The following is a 16,456-nucleotide window of genomic DNA, read 5'->3' on the forward strand; positions in this document are numbered from 1 at the left end:
CCTTATCTTCCTTCCCAATGAAAACAAGTTGTATGTTTCTGGACGATGCACCATGCTGCGTTGTTGACAACATGACCGCGCAACGCAAAATACTGTTCAAATAGAGAAGGGCACTCTTCCACTGATTTTGCATCACAGGCCGTAGAACGGTTCCCGCGGCTCAGCATAATGGAATCCGCCCACTCTGTCTGTCATGTCCACTTAGTGGTCATGTCCATGAGGAATGGGAGCGAGTGCGGGTGCAAAGCTGAGGGTTCTACATGGAACCCAAAAGGGTTATACTTTGAACCAAAAAGATTTCTAGCTGGAACCAAGAATAGTTATCCTATGGGGACAGCATGGAGACAGCATAAATATTTCCCCATGTACAGTAAATGTAATTTACTAGGAACTCAAGACATTTACTGTACACAGGGAAATATTTATTCTCCATAGCGGAATGGTGAGTGACATCAGTGATATATCGGCCCATGGGGACAGGAGATTCCTGGGAGAAACCAGCCACGGATATACAATTGTTTCCACTACATTACAGGAGCAAATGAATCACCTGCTATGAAAAGCCAGTGTGGTGTCACAGACCAATAGCCTGTGGGTAGTGTTCAAGTCATCCTGTTCCGAGAGACAGTGAAGCACGTCTTTAAGGAGAGTTTCAGTTTGCCCTCAGCTCCATGCTCTAGAAAGCCTTGAAGAAGCAGATGGGGTAGATGTATAGGGGGGTGTGATACACTGTCACCTGATATTAGTGGGCTCTCTTTGTATTACCTGACATTAAGTTAAGAGGGTCAATGCTTCCTAAGTTGGGATGGGTCACAGAGGGTAATTTGGCTGAGGTTGGTCATTGTTACCAAGAGGGTCAATGTTACCTGACTGGGGCTGTTACATGACTATAGTGCTCCCAAAATCTAAGCGGAGTGCTACCCAACAGGTCCCCAAATTACTTCCCTGACTTATAACTAATCATATGCACTGAATTTGGTTTATTTTCCCCTCATAATTTATCCTATTGCTCTGACTTGGTTGTGCACATGTAGCTTTCATTTTCTGCTTATATGCCCCCTTTATTTATCCTATGGTTCTGACTTGGTGTACAGGGAGAATACTGTAAGAACAGCCCATGTTCTGAATTCTGTCGAGGTACATATCAAAAATGTTGAACAAATAGTTATATTGACTGTGTGCGTCCTAGCTCGCTCAGTAATGTCTTAATTGAAATGATGGATTGCTACTTATCCACTCGTCGTCCCCTTCTGCCATAGTTTGAACATCTCAATTGTCAGTAGAAACCATATTTGATTAAGCAAGTCAGCCATATCAGCTATGTTTTTTTTTAATAAAAGCCAGTAAATGAGGCTGAATGAACTGTTTCGCTGCCAGACAAGGCTCCGCTGAGGTGTAGCAGTGGTAAGGTGTTGGGACTGCTGTTGGGACTCTGCTGGTGGGACCGCTTTATGTAGGCCCTAACAATTTGTGGTCACCGTTTATGACCTTTTTAGTGCAATTCATGTATTGTTTAGTGTTGTGTTGTGTAGTGGCTTTGCTGGCATGCATCCCAAAACATTTGGGGGGAGTTTGCCCCACGAAGATTTACATGCTAAAATTGCCACTGTGTATATTACATTTGTTTTATTTGATGACTTTATTATTTCATTCCAAGTCATCGTCTCATTTCTATAGAGCTGCTGCCTATGTTGTCTGCCAAAATCACTATTTTAGTAGTTCTTCAAAGTAAATAAGTCATACTTTTATGACTGCTGAATACCAACTATCAATCACTTATATAATGTATTTTCAGGTAGAGATACCTTGCGAAGCAACTGCCCTCTATCCCTCTCCATGTCTGCCCCAGACTAACCTAGCGTAGCAGGTGTAAACGAGATACACAGACCGGACAAGTAGGAGGGCAATGGACTATGGTCCTTGTAGTTAATTACCATGTTTTCTGTGCAAAACTATGTAGAATATTGGCCTGTTGGAAACTGTGACTCCCTACTCCATCACACAGTTCAGGCTTGATCTGATAAAAAGTAATTATTTAACCTTTATTTAACTAGGCAAGCCAGTTAAGAACAAAATCTTATTTACAATGACAGCATACCAGAGAACAGTGGGTTAACTGCCTTGTTCAGGGGCTAACCCTAACCCTAACCCTAACCTTGTCAGCTCGGGATTTAATCTTGCAACCTTTCAGTTACTAGTCCAACGCTCTAACCACTAGGCTACCCTGCCGCCCCAAATCTCTATGTGACCGCTGATAACCTCAGAACAAAGTGACTACAAATGCAAAGTTGCCAATGTCTTTGCAAATTGCTACAAACAAGTGATGTATAAACAGATGCTTCACATTAAAACTGAGATGACTGCATTCAAATATAAACAATAAACAATATAAACAATAATATTGAAATACATTTCATGTTCAATCAATTTAGTTATATTTTTCTACTTGTAGGCTAATATATTTGTCTCAATATATTTAATGATGTGTAGCCTAACATGTGCACAATGATGTGCCAGGAAGTAATATCTCTCAAGGAGCTGAACCATTGTCAGTATTGTGAAATAATTACACTGAGTGTACAAAACATTAGGAACACCTTCCTAATATTGATTTCCACCCCCTTTTGCCCTCAGATCATCCTCAATTTGTCAGGGCATGGACTACAAGGTGGCGAAAGCGTTCCACAGGGATGCTGGCCCATGTTGACTCCAATGCTTCCCAAGGTCAAGTTGGCTGGATGTCCTTTCTGTGGTGGACCATTTTTGATACACACGGGAAACCGTTGAGCGTTTAAAACCCAGCAGAGATCGCAATGGAGATTGCATCATCTGTGGATCTGTTGGGGTGGTATGCAAATTGGGGTGGGTCTAGGGTTTCTGGGATAATGGTGTTCATGTGAGCCATGACCAGTCTTTCAAATAACTTCATGGCTACAGACATGAGTGCTACAGGTCGGTAGTCATTTAGGCAGGTTACCTTAGTGTTCTTGGGCACAGGCACAATGGTGGTCTGCTTAAAACATGTTGGTATTACAGACTCGGACAGGGAGAGGTTGAAAATGACAGTGAAGACACTTGCCAGTTGGTCAGCGCATGCTCGCAGTACATGTCCTGGTAATCTGCCTGGCCCTGTGGCTTTGTGAATGTTGAGCTGTTTAAAGGTCTTACTCACATCGGCTGCGGAGAGCGTGATCACGCAGTCTTCTGGAACAGCTAATGCTCTCATGCATGTTTCAGTGTTGCTTGCCTTGAAGCGAGCATAGAAGTAGTTTAGCTCGTCTGGTAGGATCGTGTCACTGGGCAGCTCTCGGCTGTGCTTCCCTTTGTAGTCTGTAATGGTTTGCAAGACCTGCCACATCTGATGAGCGTCAGAGCTGATGTAGTGCGATTTGATCTTAGTCCTGTATTGACGCTTCGCCTGTTTGATGGTTCGTCGGAGGGTATAGAGGGATTTCTTATAAGCTTCCGGGTTAGAGTCCCTCTCCTTGAAAGTGTCAGCTCTAGCCTTTAGCTCTGTGAGGATATTGCCTGTAATCTATGGCTTCTGGTTGGGGTATGTACGTACGGTCACTGTGGAGACGACGTCATCGATGGACTTATTGATGAAGCCAATGACTGTATTCATCAATGCCATCGGAGGAATCCCAGAATATATTCCAGTCTGTACTAGCAAAACAGTCCTGTAGCTTAGCATCTGCTTCATCCTACCACTTTTATATTGATCTAGTCACTGGTGCTTCTTGGTTTAATTTTGGCTTGTAAGCAGGAATCAGGAGGATAGAATTATGGTCAGATTTGCCAAATGGAGGGTGAGGGATAGCTTAGTATGCGTCTCTGTGTGTGGAGTAGAGGTGGTCCAGTTTTCTCCTCTGGTTGGACATTTAACATGCTGATAGAAATGTGATAAAATGGATTTAAGTTTCCCTGCATTAAAGTCCCCGGGCTACTAGGAGCGTCACCTCTGGGTGAGTGTTTTCTTGTTTGCTTATGGCGGAATACAGCTCATTCAATGCTGTCTTAGTGCCAGCCTCTGACTGTGGTGGTATGTAAACAGCTCCGAAAAGGTAGATAGTGAGGTCTACAGCTTATCATGAGATACTCTACCTCAGGTGAGCAATAGCTTGAGACTTCCTTAGATATCGTGCACCAGCTGTTGTTTACAAAAATACATAGTCCGCCGCCTCTTGTCCTACCAGACACCGCTGTTCTATCCTGCCAGTGCAGCATATAACCAGCCAGCTGTATGTTTATAGTGTCGTCGTTCAGCCACGACTCCGTGAAGCATAAGATGTTACAGTTTTGACTGTCCCGTTGGTGGTTTAATCTTCCGTGTAGGTCATCTATTTTATTCTCCAAAAATTGCACGTTTGCTAGCAGAAGGGAGGAAAGTGGGGGTTAATTCGATCGCCTACGAATTCTCAGAAGGCAGCCTACCCTCCCGGTCCCTTTTACTCCGCCGACTCTTCACGCAAATCACAGGGATCTGGACCTTTTCCAGAGAAAGCAGTATATTGTTGTGTCGGGCTCGTCAGACTCGTTAAAGGAAAAAAAGGATTCTGCCAGTCCGTGGTGAGTAATCGCAGTCCTGATGTCTAGAAGTTATTTTCGGTCATAAGAGATGGTAGCGGCAACATTATGTACAAATTAAGTTTAAAAAATAAGTTACAAACAACGCAAATAAACACACAAAACACTTAAAACGTCTGCCTTCTTCTCCGGCGCCATTTTATCAGGGACACTTAAATATTTTGCCTTGCCCATTCACACTCTGAATGTCACACCAACACAATCCATGTCTCAATTGTCTCAAGGCTTAAAAATTCTTCTTTAACCTGTCTCAATCAGTGAACATTTTCGGCCATTGTAGGAAAGATACATTGTTAAAAGATACATTCCATCGCTATCGGGAAACCGTGCCCAGCACTATTCATCACACCATCATAGATATGAAATGTGACAGATTGCGGAGGAACTTCAGTATTAGATCCACAGGCCGTGCTGTGGTCATCCCTCTGGCCTCTACACCTGACCTCTGACCCCAGTATGTAATACCAAGCAGCACAATGTCTACTCTGTCCTCCCCTCTGCCCCCTCCAGCCTAACAATGCATACTTCCCTAATCTTGGATGGGCGGCTCACTCCCTCCAACAGGGTCTCTGATCTTTTTTCCACTAATTTGTCTTTTGACCAACCACATTAGATCTTTTTCAGAGCTGATCTGATCGATCAAAAGACCAATTACTGAAAAAAAAATATTTGAATTGGGCTGCCTGTGTAAACGTGGCCTATGTCCCGCACTCAGTCTAAAATGTATCCTAAAGTATGAGTAACACAACCTATTAACCTTAAATGCAGTCTTCAGTAGATCTGAGATTCTAAAACCTGCAGTATATAAGTGGGGTGAAAAAATGTAAATGTCACTTTCGCTCATTTCTATATGCTTTTTTTCTGTCCTCTAGCCATGTTGGTGTAATTTGTTAGAGTAGGTGATTTGGTTAAAGATGCTGACTGTATGTCTTTATCGGCACTAATCCCACCAGCCCCCTCGGCTCAGCTCTCAGGTCAAGCCCTGGTCAGAGCCACAGAGGGGCTGGGCGGGGGTCATTCACAGCTGGTCGACCGACACGCTCAAAGGATCAACTTCCCTTTCATCATAACAGGGGTCAGAGTTTTATTACCACGCACTGGGCTGGATAGCGTAGTATACACACACACACACACACACACACACACACACACACACACACACACACACACACACACACACACACACACACACACACACACACTGATGGCTCAAGGGCATATGATAATAATTATCTTATTAAATGAGTGCCAATAAATAAGAGAAAAGTTATGGCACCATTCATGTGACACTATAAGGAACATGTTATCTTCTTGAGTTTTGTTTTGAGCCTCTCTGAGTCCTCCAAGTTTTCAAAGAGAGTTGGAGAATGTCCACTGGCCAATCATGTACTCTAGAAGAGTTTGTGAGGATTGTGAAGTGATGAGGACGAAAGTTTAGAAAGCCCAGATTGTTAGCAGATTCCTGCTAAAACAGTCATTGGGAATGTGACTGTGTGTCTTTGCTGTTGACTGTGAAATGTCAGGGTCAGTAATTCACTGTGCTGCCTTAAATCATTGCAGATGGCTCAGGTAACAAATGAACGTCTCATTAATGAAATCTGTTTCCTTTCCAAAAGAATGAACGAGTGAGAGACCTGCCGTATCTTTATCGACAGAGATTTATATCAAACCCAGGTACACTACATCCGTCACTACTCTAGTGTTGATTGCACTAAGTTTGAGGGGCTAATTTGAATAAATGTGTCAGAGTCAGGGGAAGCCGCTCTTTTATAGCCCGTAACAACTGTCTCCTGTAGCAATACCCTGGCTCTGATTTGTGAGATCCACAGGAAAGGCATCCCTACTCTACATACCAAGTTCAGTGTTTTACAGCTCCCTGTAAACTCATCCTCCACCCAAATTCAAACTCAAATTGTAGACGTTTACGGCTCCTGGCTGGCCAACGTGTTGAATATCACAGAGCCCTGACAAAAGCCTGGCCCTAGAATCACGCATCTGCGATGTCACTGTACCAACTGCCTTGATGCCCTTACTGTACTGCCTCCTCCCCCAAAAAACTTTATGACCCGCCACGCCAGCCCCCCTGCATCTCAATACCAGCTGTTAATTCCTTGTCCATACCTTAAGGGTTCTGCTCTGTGTTCTGTTGGGCTGCTAGCTGGATAAAGGAACAAAACATCTCTGCCTGCCTGTCAGTAACTGGCCTTGTTATTCCTCCAGGCCGGCTCAGTGGCTCTCCTCTAGCTCATGGATCAAGTGGAGGTTGTAAATACTTTCCTGGGTTGTTTGGGGGTCGACAGAGACTTGGCCATTATTGCCTCAAGAGCCACATCTCCATAAGTCTCAGCCCATAGGTGCAAATGCATTGGCTTTCCAGTGTGTTGACTGCAAGACAGACACAAATCACGCAAACAGACTTGATTATGTCCTACGATTTACATCTTCATACTAAAGAAAAAGGAGAATGTTTTAAATACTATGATGCATCTGGTGATTTCGGTATTGTTATGTGTGAGTCGTGTACGTTCTGAGTTGACTCTACAGTGTGAAGTGTTGATTCCTGAGGCCTGCTGGTTGCTGGGTCACCAGTCGTCGAACTAATTATCCTCTGCTCTCTGTATCATTACAGGGATGACCGAAATAATGTGTTGCCTGGTAACGGCACTTACTGTCAGTGCACCGGGACAGGAGGAGCACCCAGGAGAAGCAATACATCGTGTCCTTACTAACAGAGCTCTGCTGAGGCAGTACATGTTGGCCAATGGTCATCATTTAGTCACTGTCGTTGTTTGGTGAATTTTGCCAGGAACAACGAGAGCTTGATGCTCATATCATGATTAGTATTCTGTAATACCAAAATGACATATACATTTCTATTTATTTGTAGAAATCTGTCAAATCTAATAGATTTTCTGAACATTTTTATGTTGGTCCTGTTTGATCATTTCAGAAGGTAAATCATTTGCTCACACATTTATACACAAATCCAAAATAGATCTGCATTGTGTCTTTGAATTTTAAAAAAAAATATACATCTCACATAAATCTCCGTTAACAGTATAACAAAGCATAGAAGTGGCTGATCTTCAGGGTTGGGGAGTAACAGATTAGCCTACATGTAAAGATTACACAAAAACGGTAACTGTAATCTGTTATTTTACCAGCAAAAATAGTGTATTCAGATTACAGATACAAAACTAGATAATTTTACTTCTACAAACATTTGTTTGACACATTTTCTGTTTTCTCAATGACATTCAAATCAGCATTGAAAAAAGGGTTAAAATGTAAGTTTGATTCTGCCTGAGCATGTCTGACCACAACTTAGAGACCACTATGATGACACACCACATGTTTTTGATGGATGGCATGAAAGGAGACGGAATAGGCTTTTGTATAAGCCACCGTGCAACCTGTCTTCCAACGATGCGACTGTTGTTGGCATACAAAGATGATCCAACTTGAATAAACACTTGGAGGTTAGGACGACAGCAGTGGTGTAGCCTACGGGCGATACAGATAGACTATCACTTATTATTGGTATCTAGGCTCAGTAGCGCATTGATGTAAATCGCACTGATCTATCATTTAGCTTTTTGCGAGTTACGGATCATAGTTGTTGTGGATGGCAAATGTAGGCCTATATGTGTATTTTAACCCAATACTAGTTGAATTGAAGAAGTTGAAGCTGCCTATCAGTCATTGTTTTTTGCGACCAGTGGTGTATTCATTATCGAAACTGTTTACTGTTTAACCAAAAAGGAAGCAAACAGAGCAAAACAAGAGTTTCTACTGGACACATTAATTTAGGTGCCTCCCGTTTGCTTCCGTTTAAGAAACGTTTTGCAACAGAATCGGCATAATGAATATGACCCAGTGAACAGCCAGTGAAAAATGCGCTCTTGCAACAGCTGCATAGCATGAATCCCAGCCTATAGAATAACAACTCCCCCGGTGTAGACCTATTGTACTCTCAAAAACAAGTTTCATTTAAGAAGACCACCAGTGGGGCTTTTATTGCTCAATCTCCTGACAGACACATGCTCAAACTTGTCCACATTTGATAGACTTAAACAGCTACAATTTATTGAGATATCAAAGTGTCACCAAATTTTGTTTAACAATAGGCCTATAGCAAATGCGGAATATGGCATACATTTTTCACATGCAAATAGCACTTGTTTAATTGAATGTTAGGGTTAGGCATTAGGGTTAGCAGTGTGGTTAAGGATAGGGTTTAAAATCAGATTTTATGACTTTGTGGCTGTGCCAGCTAGTAACCACTCTGGAGAGCTAACTCTAAAACAAGATTCATGAAATTAATCTAAAAGCAACTGAAAGTATTGTAATTAGATTAAGTTACTGAGTTTGGGTATTCCAAAAGCACCGTTACTGATTCAAATTGTGGACAGGTAACTAGTAACTGTAAAGGATTACATTTAGAAAGTAACCTACCCAACCCTGCTGATCTCCCTCAGAGCAAATACCTCTCACTATGCCTGCACATTATTACCATAAAGACCTGTTTCTCTAATGACTTCTATCCTCCTGTTTTGTTGCATTATACCCAACAAAATTACACTCTGTCATTCCTCTACTATGATTCTGCCCTAAAAATATATTTTCCTGATCTCTGTAAAGGCCAACTCTAATTAGTATTAATCAGGTTAATTACGTAATCAGTCATTTGTCACCACTAGTCTTTCCTTCATAGTATTGACTCTCAACAATATTTGTTTAAATAAAATGAACTAAAAGGTAGAGGGAGTGACAGTGTCGTGTGTCTGCTGATAGCGGGGTTAATGCAGATTGGGAGGTAAGAGATGGAGCTAAGATATGGCCGAGTCCAGTTAAGAAACTCTCTGGTAAAAAGGACATGATGGATCACATCTGCCTGCTGTGCCCCCCTGTCTTCTACCCCACCTCCCCTACTGTAATCTTCAATCATCATTCAGCAGCACCACAGGGGTCGTATCCTGCCCTTCCTCCTTCTCCACCCACAACACAGTTTGTCCCCCCAGGGAAAGGAAAGCCCCATGGTCCCTTGCCCACCTCCCCCAGCCGCTACCAGAGTGGAGGACTGACAAAGCACTCTCTTTCACTGTGTCTGCAGAGATCTGCCAGGCCCTCTTACCACCCTGAGGCTAAACCACAACAGATTCACACAAACTTATTTTCCTATTTAACTTAATGTGAAGACAATTACATTAAAACATACCTTTTCCTTTGATTAGAGGAAAATGTAGAGGTCCTGACACTCAGATCAATGGGAATTGAGTTTCTCTTTGAATTAATTTAGAGATTAGCCAAGCTATTAGATAAGCAGTAAATGAGTATGTGTTTAGAATATTTTCACATTCTGTCAGTGGTGACTGATGATACTGTAGTATAGGGTGTAGTGCAACAGGGCTCTTTGCCAGAGGACTATACCGTTTTTTAAAAGCTTTGGCATAGCCAGCACAGTAATGGCCTGATATAGTGCTATACTAAATTGTAATATTGTTTAATTGTGAAATTGTCAATAAACCAACTGAGAAGGAATTCCACAATGACGTCTTCATAATATTCTTGAAAATAAAATACAATTGGAGTATTTTATGGTAATTATGGTAATGTTAAATTGATGCAAATGAATAGTCTTTTAAAAGTATTTCATTTTCTCTATTTTCATTTGAGAAGAACATTTCCATGGAATATAACATACTTACTCTAGACACATGCACGTCTTTACAGTAATAGAACTGAACATGTCAGGTTCTTTTAGGGTCATTTCGAATTCTCTGATGAAGAAATCAGAACCTTGAAGAATATAACTATTTAGGGGGGGGGGGGCAAACTATTATTCTTAGGTAAATATGTTAGGCCCACTAATGTCTTTTTAGATACCTTTTTATGTTTCCCTTTTCTCATGATATACTTATTTAAAAGTATGTTTTACATTTGCATAATGAACAAGTTAATTAACCATTGGCAAACGATATGGAAATCATTTGTAAAGAATTTGTAAAAAATACTAATATTTACTTGTGTATTTATTACGAGGTTTAGGCCAAATCAAATAAACATGAACAACACGCCATACTTGTATTTTCTTAATTTAATTTAAATTAGCTACTTTATTTTATTTTAAACCATGTGATAACGTTTATGATCAGTTTATAAGCACAATTTCTAATAACGTATTATAAATGTAACTACAGTAAAGTTAAATACCTTAAATGTAACATTTGTACACGAATGTAAATCATTCAGTTCCATCGAACCCGCCCAAAATGAGCTATTAATCCCTTATTTTAGTCAATTTGGTGAATCTCCACATTTGTCATTGAAATAATGTTTGCACATACAAAAAATAATTGTCATACATGAAAGGAATCAAAACCTTAGGCTATATAAATGCCACAGATTAAATCTTAAATAGCCTACAGTGGGCTACACGGTTTAACATTATTGATACTAAACCATGAATTAGTGCATTTTGGCCTCATTCTTGTCAAAATATGATTAATCAATTCATTTATGGTCCACTAGCATAATGTGATATATACTTTAATTTCGATCAGTCATTTTCGATTACTATTCCTCGTCAAGGCCTAAGGAATTTTAATCCTCGAAATGACAATAAATCTTCACACCCACACTGGGGCACGAGGCACTGGCGCCTGGATGAGACACTAATGTCCCTCCCTTGAAACAACGTGTCGATATTTGTCAACCTGCCTTCGTGCATGAGAGAAATCATTTTAAAAACGAAATATAACCAAATGTGTGATGTATAGCCTTATAAGGAATTGTGAATTGGGTCCTCAATATATAGCTATGACAGGAGATCATACATAGTGCAATTATGGATGGCATCATCTCACCAAAAATGATCAAACAATATAGGCGTATAGCTACTCTTTAATAGCCTCTAACTGTGTTGATTTATTCGATTTAAAACGATGCCAAATATGTTTATCTCTCTACTGAGAATTGGTCTATTAACAGATCTAAGCCAATGTTGTCAATTTGTCATTCCAATTGGATTAATTGAATTATTAAAACGCAATGTTTTCTCTCTCTTTCTCTCGCTGCCTTGTCTTGGTCATCAGCCATTTCCATGTTTTGTGGTGGTAATAGCCAACACAGGATTTTGTGACTAAACCTAATAGCTTCAGGGCGTTCTCCAAGTTCAAAAGTTCACCTTTTACGATCTTCAAAAGACCGCTGACTGCCCACGTCCAAATAAAAACATTCCTACCTCTATTCTCAACAAACGACCCACAAACCCATCACAGTGTGAAATATGCAAGAATCAAGACTGACTAACAAAAGTAGGCCTATCATATATATCGCAGGGAGCACACTGGGTCAGATAAGTCCCATAGGTAAGACACATTTTAAAAGGCTATTAACAGCTCGTGAGAAGGATACTATATTTTTCCACCTTATAACACCCCACATAGAATAAGCAGAATATGATGTAGACTAGAAAACAGGACGATTAACTATGTTACAGTAATTCTATAATAATGTATCATGAATGTAAGGACATTGAGATATGTATATGCCTGTGTGTTTTCCCCAATGACTGTAAATGTTTTTTCCGCATGTATAGATTCGCATGCACAAAACCTGATAAAAAAAAAACTTGATCAAATGTTGCCTATAGAAAGCAAGGAGCCTGGTGTTAACATCCACTATACATTCCTAATGGAATTGGAGCAAGGATGCGAACACGTACCGTTAACGGACTTCGCATTGTTTCTCTCTGGGTAATCGAACCCATTCGTCCTCTTCTCTATCTCCATCCTCCTTCATAAAAGCTGCATGCGCGCCTTTCTATCAACAGGGCGCCTATTAACACTATTTTAAATTCGATAATGCAATTAGCTGTCTTCGTTGCGTTGATGCGCTCCTGTCTCACTGGACGGACCGTAGCCCCATGGTTTCGAGTGTCAGTAAGAATAACAATTCTTCCACACCCCCATACCTACACAAACCTGCACCCTGAACATTACGCAATGACGCACGCGCTGTAGCAGGAATTCTGGGTTATGTAGGGTTTGACCGCGGTGTTTGTAGTTGGGGGTGCTGCCGCTACCTACATAGTTGCATCATTCCGCTGAGTTGGCAATTAGTTGGCCGTCAAGATTTTTGCAACAGTTTAGAACGGTAAAGTATTGTTATTAAGTGTTATACAAAGTTGACTTGGATAATCTAAAATGGTATTCAAGGGCTGTGAAAAATAATGGCCATAATAATCCAACGTGATTGAGCATTGAAAAGTGATTCTGAGGGAAAGTATGCCAAATGTTGTTGTCTATCACCATTATATTTCCATTATATTTCTGATATCTAATTAGATTATTTGGCCAAAACGAACCATTGTTAATTAAGCTTCGTAGAATGAATGGTTTGTGCATTGTCATCTAACTCAAATCCTTACTAACTGTCTACTGTATACAGTCAGTGCCATTGGAAAGTATTCAACCTCCTCGACTTTTTCCACATTTTGTTGCGATTATGGATTTAATTCATTTTTGTCAACAAAGATTTACCCCAAATCCTCTCTAATTTCAAAATGGACAAAAAATGCTGACATTGTTCACACATTTACCAAAAATAAAACACTAATTTTTATTTCTTTTATTTTATTTCACCTTTATTTAACCAGGTAGGCTAGTTGAGAACAAGTTCTCATTTGCAACTGCGACCTGTCCAAGATCAAGAGTAGCAATTCGACACATACAACAACACAGAGTTACACATGGAATAAACAAAACATACAGTCAATAATACAGTAGAACAAAATAAAATAAAAAGTCTATATACAGTGAGTGCAAATGAGGTAAGTTAAGGAAATAAATAGGCCATGGTTGCGAAGTAATTACAATATAGCAATTAAACACTGGAATGGTAGATCGGCAGAATATGAATGTGCAGGTAGAGATACTGGGGTGCAAAGGAGCAAAATAAAAAAATAAATACCAGTATGGGGATGAGGTAGGTAGATGGGCTGTTTACAGATAGGCTAAGTACAGGTGCAGTGATCTGTAAACAGCTCTGACAGCTGGTGCTTAAAGCTAGTGAGGGAGCTTCAGAGATTTTTGCAATTCGTTCCAGTCATGGGCAGCAGAGAACTGGAAGGAAAGACGACCAAAGGAGGAATTGGCTTTGGGGGTGACCAATGAGATATACCTACTGGAGCGCGTGCTACGAGTGGGTGCTGCTATGGTGACCAGTGAGCTGAGATAAGGCGGGGCATTACCTAGCAGAGACTTGTAGATAACCTATAGCCAGTGGGTTTGGTGACGAGTATGAAGCGAGGGCCAACCAACGAGAACGTACAGGTCGCAATGGTGGGTAGTGTATGGGGCTTTGGTGACAAAACGGATGGCACTGTGATAGACTGCATCCAGTTTGTTGAGTAGAGTGTTGGAGGCTATTTTATAGAGGACATCACCGAAGTCGAGTATCGGTAGGATGGTCAGTTTTACGAGGGTATGTTTGGCAGCATGAGTGAAGGATGCTTTGTTGCGATATAGGAAGCCGATTCTAGACTTAATTTTGGATTGGAGATGCTTAATGTGAGTCTGGAAGGAGAGTTTACAGTCTAACCAGACACCCAGGTATTTGTAGTTGTCCACGTATTCTAAGTCAAAGCCGTCCAGAGTAGTAATGCTGGACGGGCGGGCAGCGATCGATTGAAAAGCATGCATTTAGTTTTACTTGCGTTTAAGAGCAGTTGGAGGCCACGGAAGGAGAGTTGTATGGCATTGAAACTCGTCTGGAGGTTAGTTAACACAGTGTCCAAGGAGGGGCCAGAAGTATACAGAATGGTGTCGTCTGTGTAGAGGTGGATCAGAGAATCACCAGCAGCAAGAGCAACGTCATTGATGTATAGAGAAAAGAGAATCGGCCCGAGAATTGAACCCTGTGGCACACCCATAGAGACTGTCAGAGGTCCAGACAACAGGCCCTCCGATTTGACACACTGAACTCTATCAGAGAAGTAGTTTGTAAACCAGGCGAGGCAATCATTTGAGAAACCAAGGCTGTCGAGTCTGCCAATAAGAATGTTGTGATTGACAGAGTCGAAAGCCTTGGCCAGGTCGATGAATACGGCTGCACAGTAATGTCTCTTATCGATGGCGGTTATGATGTCGTTTGGAACCTTGAGCGTGGCTGAAGTGCACCCATGACCAGCTCTGAAACCAGATTGCATAGCAGAGAAGGTACAGAGGGATTCGAAATGGTCAGTAATCTGTTTGTTAACTTGGCTTTCAAAGACCTTAGAAAGACAGGGTAGGATAGATATAGGTCTGTAGCAGTTTGGGTCTAGAGTGTCACCCCCTTTGAAGAGGGGGATGACCGCAGCAGCTTTCCAATCTTTGGGAATCTCAGACAATACGAAAGAGAGGTTGAACAGGCTAGTAATAGGGGTTGCAACAATTTTGGCAGATACTTTTAGAAAGAGAGGGTCCAGATTGTCTAGCCCGGCTGATTTGTAGGGGTCCAGATTTTGCAGCTCTTTCAGAACAAGATATAATAGGGCTTATATCTTGAGTAGATAAGTATTCAACCCCCTGAATCAATACATGTTAGAAACAGCTTTGGCAGCAATTACAGCTGTCAGTCTTTTTGGGTAAGTCTCTAAAAGCTTTGCACACCTGGACTGTACAATATTTGCCAGGCATTCTTTTACAAAATTATTCAAGCGCTGTGAAGTTGGTTGTTGATCATTGCTTGACAGACATTTTCAAGTCTTGCCATAGATTTTCAAGCCAATTTATGTCAAAACTGTTACTAGGCCCCATTCAATGTCGTCTTGGTAAGCAAATCCAGTGTAGATAGTGTTTTAGGTTATTGTCCTACTGAAAGGTGAATTTGTCTTCCAGTGTCTGTTGAAATGCAGACTGAACCAGATTTTCTCTAGGATTTTGCCTGTGCATAGCTCGATTCCATTTATTGTTATCCCCCCAATAAACTCCCTAGTCATTGCTGATGACAAGCATAACCATAACATGATGCAGCCATTACCATGCTTGAAAATATGAAGATTGCTACTCAGTGATGTGATGTGTTGGATTTGCCCCAAACATAATGTGTTGTATTCAGGAGAAAAAGTTCATTTCTTTGTCACATTTTTTGCAGTGTTACTTTTGTGCCTTGTTTCAAACATGATGCATGTTTTGGAATATTTGTATTCTGTACAGGCTTTCTTCTTTTCACTCTGTAATTTAGATTAGTATTGTGGAGTAACTACATTGTTGTTGATCCATCCTCAGTTATTTCCTGTCACAGCCATTAAATTCTGTAACTGTTTTAAAATTACTACTTGCCTCATGGTGAAATCCCAGAGCAGTTTCCTTACTGAGTTAGGAAGGACACCTGTATCTTTGCAGTGACTGGGTATATTGATACACCATCCAAAGCCTAATTCATAATTTTGACTTAACTACCAATCGGTGCCCATGTTTGCGGGGCATTTGAAAACCTTCCTGGTCCTTGTGGTTCAATATGTGCATGAAGTTCACTACTCGACTGAGGGACCTTACAGATAATTGTACTGTATGTGTGGGGTACAGAGATGGAGTAGTCATTCAGAAATCATTACTATTATTTGTAAAAATGTCTAAATACAAAATTACACTTTGACATTATAGGATATTGTGTGGAGATTAGTGACATAAAATCTAAATGTAATTTTAAATGCAGGCTATATCACAACAAAATGTGGAAAAGTCAAGGGCATTGAATACTTTCGGAAGGCACTGTAGGTCTGGTCTGTATAAGCTACCTAGGGAGTAGAGTTCTTCATCAACTTTTTGGACCCGACAGGAACGGACCCGAGGACGATCAGACCCAGGCCCGATTGTACCCA

This window comes from Oncorhynchus keta, chromosome 25 (genome assembly GCF_023373465.1).
Source record: "Oncorhynchus keta strain PuntledgeMale-10-30-2019 chromosome 25, Oket_V2, whole genome shotgun sequence".
In the NCBI taxonomy this organism is placed as follows: Eukaryota; Metazoa; Chordata; class Actinopteri; order Salmoniformes; family Salmonidae; genus Oncorhynchus; species Oncorhynchus keta.